The sequence below is a fragment of the Myotis davidii genome, unplaced genomic scaffold (assembly GCF_000327345.1).
Source record: "Myotis davidii unplaced genomic scaffold, ASM32734v1 scaffold111, whole genome shotgun sequence".
Classification (NCBI taxonomy): Eukaryota; Metazoa; Chordata; class Mammalia; order Chiroptera; family Vespertilionidae; genus Myotis; species Myotis davidii.
In genome coordinates this window covers 867,673-875,884 of record NW_006284347.1, presented here as the reverse complement: position 1 = coordinate 875,884, position 8,212 = coordinate 867,673, and the positions used below count along the sequence as shown (strand labels likewise).

Genomic DNA, 8,212 nt, shown 5'->3' with positions numbered 1-8,212 from the left:
GACCGCCGCCGGCCCAGCCCACAACGGCGCCGTCCGCGCTCCGGTCCCCTCCGGCCCGCATGGCCCTGGCCGCAGCCTCAGCCGGCCTCAGGCCGGAGGTTTGGTGAGTCGGGAAGACCCCGGCTGGGCGCTGAGAGTGGGACGCCACTTTATGCAAAGGCGAACCCCCTGGAGCAAAAGGGGTGGGACAAGCCTTACTGAATTCTTCCTGAAGCTAGTTCGTGTTGCAGGAACTAAGTTCTATGTTATTTAGGGTAACAGAAATCCTCCCTTCCCCCCAGGTTTTTCTGTTAAATGTAGATTTCCCCAAAATGAGGGCTGGCACTAATACTTGGATCTCCCAAGGCTGTTTTTGCTGTGGTCCCACTGTGTGCCAGGTATGGCCCACCTGCGGGGTTCTGCTTTGGGTCTGCATGGAGTGGGCCCAGCCTCAAGGTCAGGTGGGGTCTCTGACATGCATATATGCGGGTTCGAGGTAACATTTCTAGAGGATTGATCTAGTTTGCAACTTTGGTTCTCCAGTTTCACTCCCAGGATTCTCAGCATTGCCTTAAATGCAAATTCCGGTCCTTTCTCAGGGATTCTTACCAGACCCTCAGGTGGGGCAGGGTCTGAGATCTGCGTTTAACAAGCCCGCCCTGGTAAATCTGACACAGGTGGTGGGGGACTGCTTTTTTTTTGAGACATAGTGGTTTAGGGGAAGATAAACAAAAATCAGCTGGGCTAACAGTAGATCACAGAGCTTGGAATTCTGCTTCAGCCCTCTCTGTTTGCAAAGGACAAGGTTGAGGTGACCAATCAAGGGCACGTAAACTTGTAACCCAAGTTAGCTCCATTCTACAGATGAGGAGACTAAGGCTTAGAGAGGGATGTGGGTCCTATGGATGGAATTGGTGAGAGGTTGACTTAGTCAAGCAGCTGTTTTTGCTGCAGTCCTACTGTGTGCCAGGCCTGGCCTCCTGCCAGGTTCAGATTTGGGCCTGCATAGAGTGGGCCAAGCCTCAAGACCACCTGGGGGTTCTGGCATGCATACATATGGGGTTCTACGTGACATTTCCAGTTCCTGACCAAGGAGAGTGGTTCAGGTGAGGTTGTTGCCTCACCCTTGCCTGGGGCTGGGTGACCCTGGACACCTTGCTCCTCTCTGAGTTGCTTTAAGCCCTGTGGTTCCTGATATCATGTCCAGTTCTAATAGCTGTCTTCTTAGCAGGATGCCAGAACTGGGTGCAAAGGTGAACACCACATGGGTGCAGGCTCATGGGCCCTCTGGGACTGAGGATGAGTGTAGTGAGAGTATGTTCAAGGGCATGCGCCTGCCCTGCTGTGAAAGTGCCTCGTCTGCCAGCTTGATACCATGAACCTTGTCCCGTGGGGCAAGGAGTCCCAGCAGAGGTTGAGGTGGTGGTCAGTATTCAGTTTTAGAAAGGCTGCCTGGGTGGCTGTACAGGTCAGTGGGAGGCCAGCCCTGCGGAGACCACAAGGAGGGAGCTGCTAACCAAACCCTTCACATAGCTCAGTCCCTGCGGTGGGCCAGGCTGGAGCTGTGCTGGGTTTCAGCTGCGCCAAAGCAGGCCTTTCGGTGGGAACTTGGGACTGCTGAGTGCGAAGGCTTTGGGGACAACCGGGGGTGCAGAGGTCAAGCCTGGAGACAGGATCTGTGAGGCAGACATTTCTAGGGGGTGCTAGAGAGGGGAGGAGAACAGGGCCCCTGGGGGAGGAGAGCTTTGCGGTGAGGGCTAGGGGGGACTGCATCAGGAGTGAGGAGGCAGCTCAGGGGACAGTGGGGCAGAGGTTACACAGGGAAGAGGTGAGACCTCCTGACCCACAGTGGCCCTGCCTTCTGTGGTTGCATCTGATCTCAGGGCCCCTGGCCTACGTCACTGGCAGTTAGATGTGGCTTTGGCTAGAGGGGGTGAGAGGGGCATGGGAGTAAGTGGGCTCAGATATGGGACTATGGGGGTGGCTTTTTTTTTTTTAAGCTACGGGAGAGGCTGAGGTTCTTCAGGGGAAGAAACTGCTGGGCAAAGAAGAGGGGGAAGGTGAGGTGAAGTAGAGGTTGCTGAGCATGTGGGTAGGAGGGGAAGAAGGGATGCCGGGCATTGGCGTGGGACACAGACTGAGTCCCCCCACCCACTGCCCTGGGTCCGGGCTTGGGGTGCAGGCACAGAGGCATGACACTGTTGTGAGCCTGGCCCTCAGTAGGATGGCAGTGATGCCCATGCTCTGCAGACAGGATGGCAGAGTGCGGGCCCAGAGGTGAGCCCGGCAGCCACACCTGGTGTTCTCTGTGGGCAAACAAGGTGTGCGCCTGCCTGTCCTCTCGGGAGGTGCCACACTGCTCTGAAGGCCATTGAGAAAAGTGTTCCTCCGTGAGAGGCCCTTGTTGATAAAGGTGCAGTGTCTGAGGAGGCCTGTGGGAGGGACACCGTTTGCTTGAATGCCTAAGCCAGTGGTTCTCAACCTTCTGGCCCTTTAAATACAGTTCCTCATGTTGTGACCCAACCATAAAATTATTTTCATTGCTACTTCATAACTGTAATGTTGCTACTGGTATGAATCGTAATGTAAATATCTGATATGCAGGATGGTCTTAGGCAACCCCCGTGAAAGGGTCGCTCGACTGCCAAAGGGGTCGCGACCCACAGGTTGAGAACCGCTGGCCTAAGCCCAGGATTGTGGAGGCTTTATACACTGGAGGCAGGGCCACTGCGGGTCAGGAGGTGTCAGCCTCTCTCTCTGTGACCTCGGGCCAGGCTCTGCCCTTCTCAGAGCCTCACTTTCCTGTTCTGTAAAATCAGCAGGTGAGAGTGTGTTGGCAATGGCTAAATGAGGTGACTCAAGTCTGAGGATGTGACCTTTGGAAACACTCTGACCTTCCCCCGTGGGTCATGAATTCTGCCAGGTCTGGTGTCTGAAAGAGCCACCGTGCAGTGTGCCCTCATGCGGGTATCGTAGGCACTCCTTAAATGCTTGATGCATGAGTGAATGCCTGCCTTCCTCCAAGGCCAGCACCCAAGTCTACCCAACTGGGAGAGCTGGTTTGGGCTTGTTCCTCTTCCTCCTCTGGTGGGTGAAGGTCAGGGCCTCTGCTGGAGCTGGAGGACCATTCTGTCCAGTACCCGTGGCCCCTGACCCCAGACCCTCTGGGGCAGGCTCTGGGTCACAGGTAGGGGTCGAGATGGCAGGGTTCCTCATCCCCTGGCTGAGCTACTCACTCACCCGCTGCAGCCTTCAGCGAGGCTCTTGGTGTCTTGGAGCCTCAGTTATTCTCATCCATAAATGGGGTTGACACCAGCCCTGTTGGACTGGCAAGGCTGTTAGGTGACTCTGAAGAGGTGGGAGGAAAGTTGAAAGATTTAGAGGTGCTGCGTAAATTTAGGGGCAGGGGAGGCAGGACAGGAAAGAACAAGTTAATGTGTCTATGATCCGAACAGGGAAATTCCTTTGGACCCGGAGCAAGGACACTCTCAGGTTCTGTCAGTTATCAGACCTTTGTATCTCCGCTGGAGCCATCCCGGGAGAGCAGGGCCATTAGGGTTGTTGACATGTCCCAGGCCCTGCCTCCGCCCTCACAGGTGGAATTTTCCACTTGGTTCCTTTTGCAAATATTAATCAAGGCCCTGCCAGTTAACAGTGGACTCATTGTCTTGTAAAGAGCAAGCCGTTTCTGGCGAATACTGGCTGCCTTCCAGGGCCCTGGCACCTGCCCAAGCTGGGAAAGGGGCCGTTGGGAGTGCGCTGCACCCAGTTCTCCCCCCACCCACGTTCTGCTCCAGCTGGTTGAACTTCACAGAGTCAGCAGTCCTGCCTGCTTTGAGTCAGGGACCCTGAAGCCACACTGAGGACTTGCCCTGCAAACATTTTCTCTGCTTCTGAAAGGAGGGGTTGGCCCAGGAGCATACACAGGCGCAGGCCACAGGCTTAACTCCACCTTAATACCACTGCTCCTCCTGAAACCCTGTGAAGCCCCAACCTAAGTTACCTGCATTGATTTTCACGTGTGTTGTCAAGGTCTCAAATCAAGTACAAAACGCAGAGGGGGCGGCTACTATTGCTCTCTCAAAGCCCCATCTGTATGTGGAGATGAAATTTGTCTCATGGGGCTAAAGGGGGGAATCTCTCGAGACTTCAGGGGGTGGAACAGGGAGTACCCTATTGGGCACATGTAGCAGAGTTAGTGATCTATTTTTTGATAGGCAATACTTTAATTCATCTGTTATTCGTAATATTGTTGGTCATAGTTGCAGCATCACTGCCCGCATTTTATGAAGGAAGTAGAGTAGCACGTATTTTTGGTGTGCACTTTTAATTCTAACAAAGCTATGAAATGGGTGGCTCTGTTCCCATTTGATAGATGAGGAAACTGAGGCCCAAAGTTGCTAAACCGTTAATGGTGGCAGGGTTAGGACTGCAACCCAAAGGATCTTGACCACCAGTCCCTTTCACTTTTTTTTTTTTTAAAGTAGTGGAACTTGAACAAGGAGCCCCAATATATAAAGCACATGCCGGCGATGGTTGCAGATCAGTGTGCTTGTAAGTTCCCATCTGTGATTTTTTTCAAGTCCTAGTCAGAGCAGTGATCCTGTTATCTTGAGCACACTCTGGAAACCAGGGTGCTGGTTGGATCTTACAGGAGCCCTGGTGCCTGACTGATTTCTGCACTTTAGTTCAGCGAGAGAATAATTTGTAGTTGGCACAAGGAAGTAGTGGAGGTTTTAAGCGGCTCACTTTGCAGTCTTAGATCCTGCTGCAGTGAAAGCCAACCAAAGTGTGTGGAAGTTGCCTGGCTAACTCGCATCTTGCTGCTGCACCAGTAACTTTTTTATTTATTATTATTGTTATTCGATGTGAGAGAGACACATGGATTCATTGCCTCCCTCATGTGCCCTGACTGGGACAGGATTGAACTTGTCACAATCCTGGTATGTGGCCTTGACCAGGAATTGAACCTGCCTTGTACAGGTCAATGCTCTATCCACTGAGCACACTGGCCAGGGCTGTGCCAGTGGTTTATAAAGGAAAGTGTGGGCGTTGCCCACTAGGCTGCTCCCTGAAGAAAATCCAGTGGGCTTTGCAGCATTTAGTCTAGTCAGTGCCAGGTTCTTAGGCAGACTGCAGTCCTAGCCGTGGGAAGGGAGGATTTGACCTGGGATCTTCGGCAGGACACCTGAGCAGGTGGGTTTGGTATCTAGGGGGTTCATGTCCAGTCCACAGCAGTGCTTCCCAAACTCTGTGCTGAAGGACCAGTCATTTGTTAGGTTTTTAAATTTTAATCTCTTACAGGCCGTTTAAAAAATGCAGTAGAAGTTGTTATAATAAAAACGTAGACACATAAAATTTAAGCCCATTGTCTTTATTTTAAAAGCCCATTGTCTTATTATAAGATTCAAGAGACACAAAGCCACTGTGTGTCAAGTTCCTGCAAAAGTTTCTGAACTCTGACTTTCGATTCTGTACTTATCTTTCACAGACCATCAAAAACAGCACGCAGACTGCACTGGCCACAGAGCCCGGATCCTGTCACATCTGGGTACAAGGTGGGTGCTTTTCAATTGAGATTTTGAAAACTGTTGGGAAGGGTCCTTGAGGAAGTTGGTAGCAAGCTTTTGCAGAACCCTAAACTTCTGTAGAATGGTTCGAATTCCTCAACCCGGCCCTGGCTCTCACCTGGGGGGTCCTCCCGCCCTAGTTCCTTTCCCTCCCTCCTTTAGTATGGATGTTTGAGACTTAAAATAGACAAAAAAACCCCTTTATGTTATGGAAAACTTGAAACATGTACAAAACTAGCCAGAAAAGATTATCGAACTCTATATTCTCATCACCTCATGGGCCATCCTGTTTTGTCACCTTCCCTGATCCTCAGGGTTATGTTAAACCAAATTCCAAATATCCTTTCTCTTTTTGTCAAATTTTCAGTTTGTGTTTCTGAAAGAGTTGTGCTAAAACAACACTTGTCACATCTGACACACAAGCAGTGATTTCTTAACATCCTCACACTCCCAGGATCTAAATAAGATGCACACATTCTTTCCTAATCTATAGATTGCCGTCCATCTCTGTTGGTCTGGTTTACTTTTCACTTAAATTTGTTGTTCAGGAAATGAGTGGAGTTTCCCGTAGCCTGGATCCTGTTGATGGGGTCCCTGGGTGTTCTTTTACATGTTCCTCTGACCTTTGTCCTCTGATTTGGTGGGTGGATTTAGAGGTGTGGGCAGATTCGGGTTTGAATTTTTTGGCAAGGATATTGTATAGGCCTTCTCCCATTCAGACCTGTCTCGACTTGAAGTTGTTTGTTTTGTTAACTGTCTCCTGTGTGTAACGTTACTTTGGTGAGGCCCAAACCGGTCTTCCGGGGGTTCTGGGCGCCCCTCGGCCTGAGATCACCCAGCTGCTGTGTGGAGAGCAGATTGCGAGGTGACACGGGAAGGGGTTGTGACTGCAGGGACACTGCTAAGATGCCACCGGAAGGGCTCCAGCAGGGGATGCCTGGGATGGTGGAGCCTGATCGAGGCAGGAGTACATGGGGTGGGCAGAAGGGGGCAGATTCAACAGATCTGGCCCCACCCCTTTTAAGAGAAGTCACTGCCTCTCTGTGCCTTGGTTTCCACGCTTGCCTCCACTCCTGAAGTGAGCAATGTATTTTTATATGCCAGTCACATAACAAGCATTTATTGAGTACCTGTCATGTGCCTGGCCCGGGAGCTGTGAGCGCCTTCCACTGCTGACTGCAAGTGAACAGATAATAGTTGCAGCTCTGTGTACAGGTCCTGCCAGCCGGAAATCTAGGTAACTCTTGGCCACTAGGCCACTAGGCTTCTGGTGATCTCTGAGTTCCACACTGTGCCTGGCCCATTGGCATAGGGACAGGTGTGAAGGCCAAGTACCTCCAGGGACAGCGCCAGCCTCAGGGCACTAAGGACCTCCATGCTCCTGAGAAGCGGAGCTTTGTGTTAGGGTCTGCTAACTGGGTCCTTTCTGTGGATGGTCCCACTTTCTACTGTGCCATACCTGCTGGCGGTGCCAGCATAAAAGCTCAGGACAGACCCTGTGCTTGCTTTGTCGCAGTTGTGTAGAGCTCTCTTTTGGTTAAATTCCTAAAAGTGGGGTTGCTGAGACAAAGTGCTGCCCCTTTAAAATCCTGATGCATCCGTTGCCTTCCAGAAGGTTTCACCTGCTTCCTAGCTGTGCCCAAAGCAGAATCACTGTTGAGGGCCTCGCCGCAGCTGAGCTCAGAGGCTGAAGCAGGTCTGGCTGAGACTGCTCCGCCCCTCTCCGGGTTCTGTCCTCTCTTCTTGGGCGACCCACAAAAGCCCGGACTTCAGTGACTCAAAGGAGCTAACCCCAACTGCACTGGCCCCAAGCTAAAAATGAGCCACGCACACACAGATACAGGTGTGGGCAACACACACACACGCATGCCAAGAAGTTGTAAGAATTTTTTGGCGAGGATATTTTATAGGCCTATTCAAAGGGTAGTTTCAGAAAGTTTTGTCAGCTCCCCAGCTGTGTGACTGCAAGCAGGCTGAGTCCCAAGTACAGGTGTTCCTGAGATGGTGGGTAAGCGTTTTATTCTGGTTGCAAATCTTTTGCACTTGAGGCCACCAAAATTATCGGACTTGTGGGAGGGGTCACAAGCTCAGAATTACGTGGAACTCTGTCTGGTCGTGCGTGAAATTCTGACCATGAAATTTGGCAAACTTTTCAATACAAGTCTTCACCTACTGATGTGAGAATTTGAAGTGAGAATTGTTAGTTGCTACAAAGTGCTATGGTGATGAAATCCATTAGCCATAGTCAGTAGGGCGTGGTGGCCCCTACACTTGTTACCCCTCAGTTTATGTCACCTCTGCACTTGACTCATCTGCTGTGTTCACCACTGGCCTTGAGGGCAGTGGCCTTCAGTTGACCAAAGTCTTACTTCCCCTACAGAAGAGCCACAGGGACTGCGTGCCCAGCTCCAAGCTGACGAGCTGGTAGAAGGTGTGGCTCGGGGGAGCTGCCCTGTCCCTGGGAAGATGAGTGTGGCCTGAGGGTCTTCTCTCCTTGACTGGGAGGCAGGGCAGGTGGTAGTCTCCTCTCCCCCATGCACGAAGCAACAGAAATGGGGGGACAGCACCCAGGTTGGTCAGGGGCACAGGTTCCTAGAGTCAAAAGGGAGCCTTGGATGCCACCTCACTTACTTCAGCCTCCATTCATGGTAGGACCCCCATTT

General features: G+C 51.7%; 2 protein-coding genes across 2 annotated transcripts in view; one reads left to right on the top strand and one right to left on the bottom strand.

Moving 5' to 3' along the window:
- The window catches only part of IL17RB (interleukin 17 receptor B), an 18,451-nt gene extending 15,099 nt beyond the window's left edge, over window positions 1-3,352 (bottom strand). The window contains exon 1 of the mRNA XM_015571112.1: window positions 3,220-3,352. The gene's annotated coding sequence lies outside the window, so the exon portion shown is untranslated. The remainder of the gene's footprint in view (window positions 1-3,219) is intronic.
- CHDH (choline dehydrogenase) overlaps window positions 1-8,212 on the top strand; it is a 54,897-nt gene that overhangs the window by 3,385 nt on the left and 43,300 nt on the right. Inside the window, exon 4 of the mRNA XM_015571117.1 lies at window positions 5,471-5,537. The gene's annotated coding sequence lies outside the window, so the exon portion shown is untranslated. The remainder of the gene's footprint in view (window positions 1-5,470; window positions 5,538-8,212) is intronic.